Below are 17432 nucleotides of genomic sequence, written 5' to 3'. Positions count from 1 at the left end.
ATTAATGGATGCTCCTAAATCAATCCGAGTGTTTGGAATCTTAATACCATTGATGTGGATTTTTACAACAAGGCTACCTAGATCTAAATATTTTTGAATTATTGGTTCCCCCATCATAATATCTACAATTCTCCCAACTAATTGAATCTTTTTAATGTCTTTCCTTTTTCTTCTTGTTTTTTTAACACACAACTCTATTATTTTTTAAAATAGAGGTATTTCCTTTATAGTCTGAAGTAAAGGAATTTTTTTGCAAATATTTTTCAATTCTTCTAGCATATCATCTTCAGGTAAAACAATTTTCCTTTTTATTCCCTTATCAATTTTGAGCCTTTCAGGAAAAGGAGGTCTTTTTAGGGAAACAAAAAGGTTGATCTACTAGAGGAATTGTAGTAGCTGATTTTATTTGGTTTTCATCTAATTGTGTAGGAACATATTCCATTGGAGGATTCTTTTCTTGATGAAGAGCTGCCTCTTTTTTAGTAATTTTATCCTCAAATTCTTGGATAGCTGTTGGCTTAGTGGGTCTTGTCCTAGGTTCAGAGTTAGTTGTGCCAAACAAAACCTTACACTACTGGCTCTTTTGGCATCAACCCGCATAGCATGGACTGAAGTCTCACCCGAAGAAGTATGGGTGGATGATGGAACCAAGTTTCCGCACCAAAGATCAGTGTGATATCATATTGTGTCCTAGATCTGCCTTCGCGCATATCTTTAAGCCCTGAGGGTTCAACTCTGTAATTTCCTTCAATCGTCCCATAGACCTTCGCAAAGGTCTATGATCAACTTTTATGAACATTTAACAGATAGGTTATCTACTTATGTGCCTCATAGACTAATCTCAGATCGGAATCTATAGATACTTTCTTAAGTTCTTAATAAAATTAACAGAAAGTATTATAACCTTCACGTAAACATTTAACATTCATTACATTCAATTAAAGAGATTCATCCAATAGATTCATGCATCAATACATCATTAATTCATAAAGACATTCCTTCATCATAAGATATATCGTAAACATAAACAGCAGAAAGAAATAGATAAAACATATGAATTTCCCCAACAGTCTTCTTTATTGATATTCAGTATAAGGTTACAGACTCAAAACTTTCCTATGCACTCAGCTACAGGGGTTCGCGCACTTAACTGTGGACTCTACTCTAGGCCTCTGCGCACTCAATTGGAGAGCCTTTTCCTCCTCTAAGAGTTACTTTTTTGCACTAACTCTCTGAGACTCCATTCGTCGTGCCCATAAAAAACACATAGATCTGCCTTAGACGCTCTAAGACACACCTATTTATACCATCCCATGGTCCATGGACCAAGGGTAGATCTCAAAACTGACTCAATATTTACATAAATGAGGGTAAAAACCCTTTTTGACTCTTATCTAGCTACACGCTTCGCATCCACAATTCATGGAGACTTTACATCTTTTTATCAACTTTACATCGAAACTTGGGCTTTTACCCCAAAAATAATCTAGGGGACCCCATCCCAACATGCCCCCAACACAAAGATCATGACTCACCCTCGAGTCACTTGATTGGCACAGTGATCTTACTGTGAAGACCCCCCAGCTCCACCTACACAACTGCTACCTCAACAACGTGTTTTGTAGCTGCCTGCTTTTCTTGTTCGACGAGCTACTCCATAGCTGGTCCTTCGTCGACCAGATTGATCTTTTTCTGTGTGAGCTGCAAGTTCATCAAATTATCCTGAATGTTTGTTGAGACTTGGTAGGCTTATTCCAACCAAGGACCCAACCTTGCCTTAAGAATTGCCTCTTTTTTCTGAGTTGCTTACACCTGTGCAAGGAGCTACTTCCCCTCCTATAGCTTGGTGAGGCGTTGCGCTATAGAAATTGAGCTTCCATTCTCACCACCTCTGGAGTAGCTCCTTCGGATGCAATGTCTCCCCGAGTGCTCACAATCTCAGTAGGGTTCGGACCCAACATGTTTTCCAAGATGAATTTCTGATTTAATTGGGGAAAATTTGCAAAAGCAAGGCTCACGACCAAATCCTCAAAAAACGAGTGGCTCATAAGCAACAGACAACACAACGCAAAAAATATAAGGGTGCAAAGTGTTCTTTACTGGATCGACACATGTAATTTATAGGGGATTTTGAATTCAAATCCGACCATTCCCCCCAAAATTCGATCATTAATGCTGGTTTGGTGGAAGACCTTCAAAGACTTTAGCCTTAAACGCCGATCGCCAACTCCTCTTAACCATCTCCTAGCTGTCAAATCATGAACAATGACTCTAATGGTCACTTTCTATCTGTGATGCATGGTATCTCCTTTTCAACCGCAGCTCCCTTTGTGCAACTTTTGATACGGTAACATCTCCCTTTTTCATGTAGCCCCCCTGTCGTGCAGTTCCTCAAACTGGGCAGTGGAGTTTATAGTCCCACGCTCTTTGGAAGCTATTAGGAGCACTAAGACTGTCCTACCGTCATATAGTCATTGAGCCAGATCTCCTATATATGGCTTCAATTGGATTCCATTCACCCATCCTAGAAAAGGTTCTCCATTTAGCTTTGCGAGCTGAACTGCGCCTCCATCTGTAATTTCTTTGATGACATATGGCCCAAGCTAGTGCATATGAAACTTTCCTGAAAACTTAGTGAACTTACTATCATATAATAAAACCAAATCATTTACCTTAAACGTGTACAGCTTGATGTGTCAATCGTGCCATGCTTTTTTGCGTTCCTTCTGTACTTGCTGATGAAATCCTAGCAAGAATTTGTCCTCTTCGAGCTCCATTAGCTACGCGAGCCACTCTTCCAAGGCTCTGCAGTTCGCCATCCCTGTGAAAGATTCTATATGCAAACTAGGCATGATATATTCTGTAGGAATCATAGCTTCTATGCCATAGACCAATCGAAAAGGGGTCTGACCTGTTATCATTTTGCAAGTAGTCCCATATGCCCATAACACTACAAGTACGCGTACGTCCCAGTCATTCTGTTGCGCATTGCAAATATTTGTCAACTCATTCTCCAAGATCTTGTTAAAGGCCTCAACTGTTCCATTAGCTTGAGGATGATATGGTGTACTCTTCTGATGATAAACCTGGAGTTCTTCGTTCAGCGCACTGATCGTTTCATTAAGGAAGTGTGTACCGCGATCACTCATCAACACTTTTGGGTAGCCAAACCTAGTTAACACGTACTCAAGCAAGAAATTTTCTATTTTTTCCCCTGTACAATCCTTCATAGGTTGTGCCTCCACCCATCTAGTCAAATACTCTGTTGTGGTGATGATATAGCACGCCCCTGTTTTCTTGGATGGGGGCTGAATTGGTCCTACGAAGTCAATTTTCCATTTCTCAAATCGCTATAACGACACATGAGGGTTCAACGGAAACTCATCCCTATGCATTGGTATACTCGTTCTCTGACATGCATCACATGGCCTACAATATGCTTTGGTATCCTTATGTAACGTAGGCCACCACAAACCCTTACGCAAAATCTTCTGTGCTATCACTTTTCCTGCATAATGTCCTCCTGCATCTTCCCCATGAGCTTCAACGAGGATGTTGTTTCGTTCAAAATTGGGCACATACTATCAGAGTATCTTGTCTGAACCCATCTTATATAAATGTCCTGCAATTACTGAGAAATCTGCCGTGCGCACTACTAACTCTTTCTTCTGCTGACTGGTGTATCCTTCTAGAGTCATCCCTAAAGTTAAAAAGTGGATAATATCTGCAAAATGGTTATCCGCTGCATGCACCGTGAAGAGCTACACATCGGGAAGCCCTTCCTCCAAATTAGTAGGTTCCTCCCCTTTTTTAATCTGCGACAGATGGTCAGGTCCTGCATTCAACCTTCCTGGCTTGACAATTACCTCAAAGTGATATTCCTGAAATTGCAACAGCCATCTACATATCTTCCCCCCAAACACAAGCTTATGGACTAGGTACTTCAAGGTGGAGTGGTCTATGTACATATTGAAATTTTCGCCCAACAGATAGTGTCTGAATTTTTGGAGCACGTACACCATATCCAATCCTTCACACTTTGTCATTGAGTAGTTCTTCTCAGCCTTTGACAACTTTCAACTTGTAAATGCTATAGGATGATCCATCTCTCCTTCACTAGCCTGTGTTAGCACTGCTCCCAACACAATACACAAGGCATCAATGTGCACATGGAATTCCTTCTTCCAATCCGGGAAGACCAAGATCACCGCGGTGACCATATTTTCTTTTAATACATCTAGACTGCGTTGATATTATTCATCCCAATAGAATGTAGCATCCTTCTTTAATAACTTCTCCATATGTGCGATAATCTGAGCATAAGCCTTGATGAATTTTCAATAATACCCAGAATGGCCCAGCGTTACACGCAATTGTTTGACACTCCTCGGGGCCTCCAAATTGACTATCACCATGATCTTGGTAGGGTCCACCATTAGCCCTTGATTTCACACCACATGACCCAGCAAAATACCAAAGGGGACGCAGAATAAGCACTTCTTCAGGTTTAATGTGATCCGATACCTTCAACACGTATCCAACAATAAGCGCAGACTAGCTACATGGCACTTTACTAACCCAAACATTATCCAGTCATCAAAATATACCTTCAAGAATTTGTGAATAAAATCCTTGAACACCATGATGACTACGTGAGAGAATATCGCCGACACATTCTTGAGTCCAAATGGTATCACAATATACTGGAAACAACTCCATTCCATTGTGAAGGTTGTCTTACTCCTGCCCTCTGGCATGATATTAATCTAATGGTATCTGGAGAACCCAACAGTGAATGAGTAGGCCTCCTGCTCTCCTACGTTATCTAGTACCTCATTAGTAAATAACGTGGGAAAGGATCATGGATGCAGGCATCTTTAAGCTTTCTTAGATCTACGCAAATCCTTATTTCTCCCTTCTACTTCTTTTCCCTAACCACCATTGGGCTCACCCAATCAGATTCTTCAACTAGTTCGATGATGCCTACTTCTAGCATCTTATCCAACTCTAAGCAAACCTTTTCCTTATATTTGGGATTAAGGCGATATGACCTCTGCTTAATAGGCTTCGTGCCCAACTTTAAGGTAATTTTCATCACGAACAAGTCACCTATGATGCCTTTGAGTTCGAAAATTTTGTAGGAAACAAATCCTGATATTTGTGGAGCAACTCAACAACTTTATCCACCATGGCATCATCCTAGTAATCCCCAATCTTTGCAAATTTTGGCTCTACTTCGGTACCAATGTTCACTTGCCTAGTCTTCAATGGTGTGGTGATTTCTAGATTTTCTATTTGTGGACCTTCAACTGCGCGATGGCCTTCTGCCTCTGGAATATTGATATTTCTTGGATCCTCATCCACCCCTTCGGACGTCACATTATAACATTCCAATGCATGGGGTAATTGGGTGCTCCAGTTTCGCTGAATCAGCTCTAAAGGGTCCTGTGGTATACTGAAGATTATTGCTTTAACATCCTATAGAGATTCATCAATGCTTTCAAACCCATCCTCAAAACTGAAGGTCATCATAAATCCTTCCCTTAATATATCCCACTCCGCGGTGCCATGGTAGAGCTCAGTTTCTAGGTACCAATTCATAGGGATTATATCCAAAGTATGACAGAATAAATGCACCCATTCTAGCTACGGCTCTGTTCCATAAACTTTAGTCCATTTCGCTAAATGGTCATGTGGATCATTTCTCCCATCATATTTCTTAGTCAACCAAACTTTTGGGCAACCAAATCGCAACCTCATCATCCTTTTGTAATCGCGTCATTCATCAAAATTGTCTTTGTGCATACCCCACCACCGTGCGGGCGTAGCGCATAGCACCAAATCCAGCACTTGAAAGCAATGATTTTTAGGTACTTCTCCTTCAAAGGCATCTGTTGTAGCGGCTACAACCACCCTCCAAAATTTTTGCTCAACTTCTTTTTGGATCCTCCCTTCTAACCTTCACTGTAGCATGTCTTGCTTCATCAAGTACACAAGCTTTAGTGTTTTTCTTCCACAAAGGTAGCCTGTCGATCACAACTCAATGCATTCCCCTCACAGATTGATCACACGGACTTGGTCCAACTACAGGCTGAGAAGCTACCCCAAGAAATTGTGCAAATCTAGAGGGAAACTAGCCTTCCCTCCAGAAATTGCGCAATCCTGACTAGCAGCCTGCTGGGCCCCAGAATTACACAATTTTGATAGTCAACACTCATAGCGAAAATTGCACAATTTTCCCCAATAGGGCTGCTCAGCGCAGAATTTGTGCCAATCTAGGTAGCAGTTAGCTGCTCTACCTAGAAATTGCACAAATCTCCTGGGCAGCCAGCCCAACTCCTAGCAATAAATGTGCATTTTCTCCTAGTAGTCGAACAACCTCTTGCATGTGCAACTCAGTTGACCAGTTCCCTCTGGGACCAAGAAAAAGAGACTTGCATGCATAAGCTGTTTCTGCCAAGGCGACATGCAAAGGCATCCCTTGTTTCAGGGATGTATTTTTAGCATTTGGAGGTTACATGCAAGGATCATTTCAGAAACCTCCCACCAAGTGTCACTTTCCCTAGATTTTTGGCATGTGTGTCACAATGCCGATGTTATCAAAACTCATCAATTGGATGCTGCACAGCTCATTCCTCACATCAAACTTGCAGCTCTAACATTCCACATCACATCTAGGAGCTGTCGCCACACTCATCTTAGTTATTTTGGGTTAAGCCCGCTTTCCATGACTCGTGTTGCAATTCTAGCGCTTTTTATGTTTCACTTCATATGAATGTTGTCTGCTTCATTTTAGTGAGCACTTGCTTGTACTAGCACCATTTCATTTTTCATTGCTATCTCACTGTTGTCGCATGCACGAAACTGTTTTGCACAAACGGTTGGTGATTCGGCGACTCGCCTCACCCACATGCATGTTGTCCCACTTTCTGAATTTGTCATTCACCGTTTGCATGCACGTTCATTCACTTATGCTTACACTCAGTATCACCATGCATTCGCATTCACATTCACTTTTACTTGCCCATCAGTGAGTCTCGGTACCCTTGGCCCAGACTTTGCCTCACCAAGAGCCTCACCACGACAACATTGCACAATTCTGAGAGGGAAGGCTCTACCTTCCTCTCCAGCAATGTGCATTTCTGCCCAGTAGTTGTTCCCCAGGCCTGCTTTGCGCAATCCTGAGGGACAATGACTACTGGCACAAAAAATTGCGCAATGCAGTCACTCAGCCTACAACCATTGCGAGCTGAGATTGCGCACTGCACAATTCTGGCAGTCAACAGCCAGACTAGACTATACATTGTGGAGTTCTAGTATTCAGTCAGTCTCCCAGCATCCCAGAATGTGCCTTGTGCAATCTTGGCAGTTAGTCTGCCGACCAACCGATCAAAATTATGCAACCTTCATGATCAGTCACACAGGTATGTTGCAAGTCAGTTCTCAAGTTCATTTTGGTTTTCGACTGACAGATAGATTTCCATGAGTGTTGCCATGTCTCCAGGTATTACAGGTGTTCATCTGCCTCTTAGCAGTATAGGTACAATGGTTTCTAGGAGAGTAGAGATTAAGACACCTTTCAGAGCACACTTGGGGATGCAGTCGATCAAGTTCTTATGAACTTGCCTACCCACGAAGACATCAAGTTTTTCATAGACAAGGACATCAAGATATGACAACAACAACATCATAGTGAGAAGCATCATGAACAACAGCTGAAGGTAGTATACCAGATGCAGTGAACACGAGAGGAAGGTTGTTGACAACACAAAGCTGGAACAAAGTTGCAAGCTCAAGTAGATCCATTGGAGACTCAGGCTATGAGGTGACGTCGTGACATGAAGATCACGTGAAGACAGCGAATGGAACAAAGAAGGAGTTGCATGTGTTGAAGCATCAACTCAAGAGAGAACATGAAGCTGCACAGACAAGTGAATGAGTGTAGTAGGAACATGAACAATAGGGGGCGCAACATACATTCACGGATGAAACTGCACCTGTACAAGTTAAAGATCCATCCCAACAAGGAAAATTTTAAGGATGGAAAATTTTCTTGAAGTTTAAAAACATTGGCGAATCTCACTAATCCCTAAGATGCAAAATATAAAATTTTTATTGATATATTTGTAAAATTATTCAGATTTATAACGATTTATATATAGTCTCTATATAATGTTGGCGATTTTTAAGGTAAAATAATTTTATATTCTAAAATTTGGGCTAATCGTCTTTTATAAAATTGGAAATTGGCAAATCTTTTTGGTGGAAAAATAATGGAAAATTAGCCCACTGGGCAAACATTAGCCCCTAAAATTTTCCATGCATCTCAGAAGATGGCATGGAGCCGACATGGTGAGTAGTGTTGTTGGTCGCAAGCAAGGGATTCAGTAGTATGCATGTCATTGTGCGCACGCATGCGATCCAACCCATTCAGCACCATCACCAAGGCAAAGAAAATAAGCAAGTCCAACTAAATCTGAACATGTACTTCTGCAAGTTGATGTGCATGACCACCAGCAAATACTTGAAGATTAGCATGGACACTATGCATCAGTGTGTTACCATTTAGCCACACCCAAGAAGACCATGCGCATGTTAGTGGATGAGTTGGACGAAGGAGCCATACCAATGTACTGGATGCAACGGAGGCAAGAGTTCGCTTCGGCAAGATGTCATTGTGGGGTGCATGCACACCATCACGGACGACCAATCTTGGCATCAACTCATCACTTTCACCATCACAAGCATGTCAAAGAGTTGGTCTCACCTCAACAGATTGATTGTCAGTGATGTATTGCATGGCTTTCTCAAGCCATTTTGTCTCACATGAGCACATGTGCATTATAATGTAATGTCTTATCAAGTGTGAGTCAAGTGTCGATAGTTGGATGTAACAGTCATAGAGTAGATGAAGAGTCATGAGGGTAGTTGAACTGTCACAAAGGGGAATGTCAAGGGTCACCCCACCCTTTGCTATAAATAGTCCCTCATAACTCATTGTAAAATATTTTGGTCAGCCAATCTTCTGACAAGATTATCTCGAAGAGAGCTTGGCCAATATTGTAACGTGCCTTGGATTCTCCACTGCATGGAGCTAGTACATCTCTTTGGAGGAGTAGGCGGATGTGGCTGTAACGTTCCGCTATTGGAGCTAGTGGTTGGACATCAATATATTGTATGATTGGAACTTACATTTCTTTATATAATAATATCCAACATGTTTCATGCATATGTTGTAATGTATTCCAGTTATCTTGTTTACTCTAAATGGCAGATGTATTTGCTTTCTTACGCATGCATGTATGGACTATTCTATATGAGCATGTATGAATCTTTCTGAAATGTGTTGTTGGTTTAACCATCACTTTGGATTGCCAGCTAACTTGCCTTCCAACATGTGATGCATCTTCTCTCGTGTGTTCCCTTCCCATCTGAGTACTATTACAGGTTGCCAAGGGGCACACTAATTTCAACCCCCATGTGTTTGAACCTCTCATGCACCTCCCTTGACTCACTGCAAATGTCACACCCTTGCTACCAACATAGTCATCTTACTTTCCTCTGTGTGAAATCGCGGTCAAGGAATTACCATACGACCCACTACTAGGACTCCTACACCAAATGATCTGAGGTCTAATTGGGACTTATTACCAGGGAGATCCCCTTACATGTTAGCTGGTCTAGCACCGTCAACATTTTGGTGCTAGAAGGAGGGCCAAATGACAAGACGATTCATCACATCTGTTTTGAATCTCTACACATCTATCATGACTAACTACCGAGTTTCTCTTCCGGAGTGCATGTCCTATGGAAATGACTTCATTATCTCCAAAAAGCTCTCGGATAACTTGTCTCATAAAACATTTGATGGTGGAGGCTATGTAGCCTTGGTTAGGCATGCAGTTGATGTTGTAGGCTCATGCGAAAGACATGGATGCATTGAAGAATACATGAGATACACGTTATTTGTCTACATGCTTTGAGGGCACCCAATGCACTGGTGTGCCACGTTGCCCAAAAAAACTATTCATTCTCTTGCTTATCTAGTTGCAAAGATAGATCGTGCTTTCAATCACTTCAACTATAAAGCACTTGACAAAGAAATTCTAGAATTATGGAAAGCACCTAATGAATCTGTTGAATAGTTTTACACATGATTTTGTAATATTGCATACCGATTGCCCGAAGATGATATTGATTGGGAATTCCTCGATGGGAGATTTGAGTATCTTCTTCAATTATTGAAATCACTCAAATCCCGCTCATACTTTGGTGATGGAACTACACAATCATGAGTAGGCACAGTCCCTATCGCAAGTGATTTTCTGTCTTCACCTCATCAACCAACTCCACCACCACGGAGCGAGATGGGAGATCATGCACACACCTCTGTTGAGCTGTCACATCCTCCCACCCCACCTACTCTTGATATCTATGAAAATTTAGCTTGCAAGTCTGTTGGTTGTCACATGGATTCGTTCCCTCGACCTCTGTCCTTGCGTTTTTTGATCCTCCAGATTGTATTGTATTGTGTTCTTCCATTCTAAACTCCTCACCTGTTGTGAATGAGGATCAAGTTGTTGACAAAGTTGGTGTTATGCAGCTAACCTACGCTATCATTCACGATGAGTGTGTGAGAGAATATAAAGGAGAACTCGCAGTGAAGGATGACTCCTTTTCAACCATGCCTCGTCCGTTTCATCCTAACATCCCTTGTGATTCTGCCACTGCTGATTTAAACCCATTTTTGGATGCTTCTACTCCCAATCATTCACAAGACACGTCAGATGCTAGTGTGTCATTACAGTGTGGAAAGGACACATCTTCCTCGGGAAATCTGTCCATTCTGTCATTTATCTTTCCTTAAAACGCAAAGGGTGAACATCTTTTCTTCCCATCTACCCCTCTGCCCGATTCATTAAATCATGAGGACGCTAACGAACATCTCTAATTTTCTGATCTTGGTTTTCATGATCTATTCACTTCCTCATCCGATCACGATGTTGATTCAATCATTTTTAATCTATCTAAGACACTGGCCTATAATGATCTATCTGTCAATGAAGTCGAAACCCCCAAGACCGTCGAGGCACTTTAGCCCGAGCTGATGGTTATGTCAGGTCCTCGCTATCCTGAGGTTGGTTTCACTTCCAGTCAAGAAATTGTTGAAACACTCAAGGTTCCTCATCACTCTCTGCTTTTCATAGAAGATCAACCAAACAACCAGATTTCAGTTCCTCCACTCAAACTACATGATCCCATCTCTCATGTGTTGGAGGAATCTTACACAGTAAGCACACATGCACAACACAAGTGGTCTACCTTTCTCACATTTGCTTGCATGTCACAGTAAAGAGAATGCATACACTCAACATTTGCATGCAGCGTAGCACAACATCATGGCAACTCCACAGAATTCATGTCATGCACTTTCAATCATCTTTGTTCTGTGGTCGCTTGTATGCTCGGAGTGTGTTTGTATCAACTGTTACATCTTTCTTGTTTATTGGTTTGCATAGCTCTCTTGTTCGTGAACCATGACTTCACCAACATGGGTCAACCAATGCGCCGATGGCTGCATTGGAGGTATCACTTCACGTTAGATGGCCCATGCACTATTAGCTTAGGGGTAGGAGTAGTGTTTGGTTTTGAGTTTTTCGCTTGCATGCTTGTTTGCTTACTTGCTTTGTTTGCTTGTTTGTTTTCTTGCTTGTTTGCTCACATGCTCTTCTTTCCCTTTTGCTTCTGCTCTTTCTTTTATCTATTTTTTGTTAGTTCGCTTGTTTCGTTCATAGGTTAGTTTCACATGAAACCATGTATGACTCTTGAAGAAAGATGGGTAAAGTACAAGAGGCCTTGTGTTGCTGTCACTACTTGGTTATATGTCATCCTTCCTCTATATGAAGAATTTGTTACTTTTAGTCCATGATACGTCAAAGGAAAATATGTACTGTTTGAAGTGAACCTTGGTGAAAACACAATGCTTGCGCACTAACTAGTATGACCTACTCTAGTCGGTTGTTTTTTGGTTAATCCTTGTCATCTCAGTCAAGTAGAGCAAGGCGAGGGGGAAAACCTTAACAAGCATGTCAGAGGTATAATAAACTACTTCTCTGTAGGAACAACCTCTTCTGCTCTCAATAAGTTGGGATCCCTCTTTTGCCTCTGGAATGAATAAGTGCTATGCACAGTTACGAAGATGAAAAATGAAAAAATGAAAAAGTGAGAAAAGTTTGAAAAAATGAAAAGGAATAAGGTGAAAGAAGAGAAAGTCTTCCTACGCAGAGAGGTGATGCAAGTAACTCTGCCGGGGTACTAACGAGGCTCGCTGGAAGTGGAGCCATGCTTGTGTTCCTATGTGACTCTGTTGGGGTACTGTCCAGGCCTGCTGGTAGTGGAGCAACACCAGAGATGAAACTAAGACTCTGACGACTATATTGCTTGTGCACCAATATACCCCTCAACCCCAATAAAAAAAACTGTGTTTCCTTGGATTGGAATGTGTGTCAATCGACCAAGATCTTGGCAGATGCTACATCTTACAATCAAGCTAGTGTGGAAACCAATAGGAGCTCATAACTGAACAATACTTTCAGAGGTGTTAGACTTTCTTTTCATGAACAAGGTCCATTCAAAGAGCTAGAGTTCTACCAATGTGTCGCCAAGTGTTGTAGCGGCTACAACCACCCTCCAAAATTTTACATCAGCTTTGTTTTGGAGCTTCCCTTCCAACCTTCATAGCAGCATCTCTTGCTTCGTCAAGTACACAAGCTTCAGTGTTTTTCTTGCACAAAGGCAGCTTGTCGATCATAGCTTGATGCATTCCCCTCACAAGTTGATCACCTAGAATTGGTCCAACTACAGGATGAGCAGCTCCCTTAAGAAATTGTGCAATTTTGGAGGGAAACTAGCCTTCCCTCCATAAATTGTGCAATCTTGACTGCAGCTTGCTAGGCTCTAGAATCGTGCAATTTTGACAGTCAATACTCATAGTGAAAATTGTACATTTTCCTCAACAGGGCTGTTCAGCCCAGAATTTACGCAAATCTCCTGGGAAGCCAACCCAGCTCCCAACCAGAAATGCACATTTTCTCCCAGCAGTCGAACAACCTCTTGCATGTGCAGCTGAGTTGACCAGTTCCCTCCGGGACTAAGCAAAACAAAATTGCATGCATGGGCTGCTTCTCCCAAGGCAACATCCAAAGTCATCCCTTGTTTCAGGGATCTATTTTTAGCAGTTGGAAGTTACATGCAAGGATCATTTTAGAAACGTCCCACCAAGTGTCACTTTCCCTAGATTTGTGGCATGCGTGTCACAACCTCGATGTTATCAAAACTCATCAACTGGATGCTGCAAAGCTTATTCCTCACATCAACCTTGCAGCTCTAACATCCCACATCACATCTAGGATTTGTCGGCACACTTAGCTCAGCTGTTTTGGGGTAAGCCTGCTTCCCATGACTTGTGTTACAATTCTGGCACTTTTTGTGTTTCGATTTGTATGAATGATGTTTGCTTGATTTCAGTGAGCGCTTGATGTCGTTTTGATACATATTATCTTGTACTAGAACTGTTTCAATTTTCATTGCTATCTTGCTGTTGTCGCATGCATGAAATTGTTTTGCACGAATGATAACCGATTCAGTGACTCACCTCACCCACATGCATGTTGTTCCGTTTTCTAAATCTGTCATTCACCGTTTTCATGCATGATGATTCACTTATTCTTACACTCAGTATTGCCATGCATTCACATTCACATTCACTTTCAGTTGCTCGTCGACGAGTCTGGGCAGCCTTGGCCCAGACTCTACCTCACCAAGACAGCATTGCGCAATCCTAAGAGGGAAGGTTCTGCCTTCCTCTCCAAAAATTCACATTTCTTCCCAGCAACTATTCCCCAGGCCTGCTTTCTGAAATCCTGAGGGACAGTGACTGTTGGCCCAACAAATTGTGTAATGCAGTCACTGAGCCTACAACCATTGCCAGCTGAGATTACAAATTGTGCAATTCTAGTAGTCAGTAGCTAGACTGGACTGTGCATTGCACAGTTCTAGCAGTCAGCTAGTCTCCTAGTAGCCCAGACTATTCCTTGCGTAGTCTTGGAAGTCAGTCTCCCGACCTCTTGGCCGAAATTACGCAACCTTCATGATCAGTCACATAGGTATGTTGCAAGTTCGTTCTCAAGTTCATTTTGGTTTTCGACTGACAGATTGCTTGCCATGAGTATTGCCATGTCTCCAGGTATTGTAGGTGTTCATCTGCCTCTCAGTAGTATAGGTACAATGGTTTTCAGGAGAGAAGAGATGAAGACACCTTTTAGAGCACACTTGGGGATGTAATAGATCAAGTGTCTATGAACTTGCATACCCACGAAGACATCAAGTTGTTCATAGACAAGGACATCAAGATATGACAACAGTAGCATGACAATGAGCAACATCATGAATGACAGTTGAATGAAGCATACCAGATGCAACGAACATGAGAGGAAGGTTATTGAAAACACAGAGGTGGAACAAAGTTGCAAGCTGAAGCAGATCCTTTGGTGATGAAAGCAACTTTGGAGACTCAGGGTATGAGGTGATGGCATGACATGAAGATCACACAAAGATAGAGAATGGAACAAAGAAGGAATTGCATGTGATAAAGTAGGAACTCAGGAGAGAAAATGAAGTTGCATAGACAAGAAAATGAGTGCAACAGGAACAGGAACAAAAAGGGGTGCAACATACATTCATGGATGAAACTGCACCCGTACAAGTTAAAGATCCATCCCAATAGATGGCACAGAGTAGACATGGTGAGAAATTTTGTTGGTTTCATGCAAGGGATTCAAAAGTATGCATGCCATTGTGCGCACACATGCAATCCAACCCATTCATCACACTCACCTAGGCAAAGACAATAAGAAAGTCCAACTGAAGCTGAACATGTACTTCAACAAGTTGATGTGCATGACCACCAGCACACACTTGAAGATCAACACAGACACTAACCATCAATGTGTTGACGGTTCAACCACACCCAAGAAGACCATGGGCATGTTAGTAGACGAGTTGGACGAAGGATCCATAGCAATGCATCGGATGCAACAAAGGCAAGAGTTTGCTTTGGCAAGATGTCACCATCACAGATGACCAAGCTTGGCATCAACTCACTACCTTCACCATCACAAGCATGTCAAAGAGTTGGTCTCACCTCAATGGACCAAGTGTTAGTGATGTCTTGCATGGCTTTCTCAAGACATTTTGTCTCACATGAGCACATGTGTATTGTAATGTAATGTCTTGTCAAGTGTAAGTCAAGTGTCGATAGTTGGATGTAACAACCATAGAGTAGATGAAGAGTCATGAGGGTAGTTGAACTATCACAAAAGGGAATGTCAAGGGGCACCCCACCCTTCTCTATAAATAGTCCCTCATAACTCATTGTAAAGGCTTTTGGTCAGCCAAGCTTCCAATAAGACTATCTTGGAGAGAGCTTGGACAGTATTGTAACATGCCTTGTCTTCTCCACTACACGGAGTTTTTCTTTGGAGGAGCAGGCAGATGTGGCTATAAAGTTCCACTATTGGAGCTAGTGGAGGGACATGGATGTATTGTATGACTAGAACTTACACTTATTTATATAATAAGATTCATCATGTTTCATGCATATGTTGTATTATATTCCAACTATCTTGTTTATTCTAAATGGCATATGTATTTGCTTTCTTATGCATGCATGTATGGACTATTTTGTATGAGTATGTATGAATCTTTCTGAAATGTGTTGTTGGTTTAACCATCACTTTGGATTTCCAACTAACTTGATTTCCATCTTGTGATTCATCTTCGCTCGTGTGTTCCCTTCCCATATGAGTACTATTACAGGTTGCCAAGGGGCACACTCATCTCAACCCCCATGTGTTAGAACCTCTCATGCACCTTCCTTGACTCACTGCAGGTGTCACAACCTTGCTACCAACACAGTCATCTTACTTGCCTCTGTGCAAAATCACAGTCAAGGCATTACCATACAAACCATTGCTAGGACTCCTACATGAAACAGTCTAAGGTTTAATTGGGACATCTTACCGGGGATATCCCCTTATATGTTGGCGGGTCTAGTACCGTTAACAACATCCAAAAACTTATCTACATTAGTTAAACCATTATAATAGGGTAAATTTCTTACCTCTGATAACACACAACACAACGATTTAGTCATCATGTTACAGCGCAACGTAGATACTTCGTGCAACTGATTATGCCAATGATCCAATTCTTCATCTGAATCCAATGTACAAGAGCTTTCGCAGTCCCATGAAATCCGTCCATCAGTTGTTGGGTTAATCCAATCCTGATATCACGCTGTTATTTTGTAAATCTGATCCAAATCTTCATCACTTTCTTCATAGTCGCGGGCTGGTTCAATATAGCGTGGTCCTTCGGCAAGGTCCAATGGTACTACAATGCAGAGTGATTTCCTTTCAAACGACATTGTCCGCTTCTTCAAGTTGATGACCCCATTCATATCAATAGCCCAATCAATTCCAAGGAGCACGAGGTAAGGATTGTTGTCATAAAAAAATTTTATCACTTCAAATTTAGCGAGTAGGCTCACTTCTATATCTATAATGACTCTATGTAATCGTCCCATAGGGATAATCTTCTACTGGTTTTCTATCCTCAATTAAATTGGGGACCATTGTAATGTAGGTCTCCCCATTCTTTCCCACTTCTATTTAGGAAAAACCTTTGCATCAGACCCCTGATCCAAAATAACCTAGTCCATCTCATAGTCTCCTATTTCCACGGTGAGCCTCATTTGGCACCTTGTTTTTGCCTTATGCTTGCCAATCTTCCTGAGTACACGGTGTCCATCAGGAGTAATTTCCTTACTAAAAAAATTATTTATCAATTCCTGTAGCCGCTTTAAAACCTTGCTATCACGTACCAGTTTCATACAGGTTTCCAAGAATGTGGTGAGTACAGAGGGATCAATCTTTGTGGGCTTGCTGGTTCCTAGTAGTTTGCTCTGATTGCTTGACGTAGATGCCTTAGTGAAGTTTTTCTTTGCCTCCATAAACCTCTCTTTCACGTGTTCCATATCAAAGCCAACTTCCTTTTCTGGGGCCTTGTAGACTCACCCACCTTTTTTAGGTTGTTTTCTTTTATCATCACCAGTCGTTATTCTACTTCTTAGCATGATATTCACATTCAGATCTTCCTCACAGGGCTCAACCCTCATCATTTGCAAGTTCTAGGTAGGCTACTGAGGTTGTGCCTTCTTCTCTTGCATCTTAGCTATCAACACAGAGCATTCTTCTATTATGTGGTCAAACTGAGTGCAGTATTGACATGATGGGCATGTCTGATTTGGACACTCCCATGCATAGTGCCCTGGTGTCCTGCAATTATAACAAATGACTTGTCCACAAACTCTA

The sequence above is a fragment of the Pinus tabuliformis genome, chromosome 1_1 (assembly GCF_031772625.1).
Source record: "Pinus tabuliformis cultivar Carrire ecotype Pingquan chromosome 1_1, CPIR1, whole genome shotgun sequence".
NCBI classification, from domain to species: domain Eukaryota; kingdom Viridiplantae; phylum Streptophyta; class Pinopsida; order Pinales; family Pinaceae; genus Pinus; species Pinus tabuliformis.
This window is presented reverse-complemented; position numbering follows the sequence as displayed.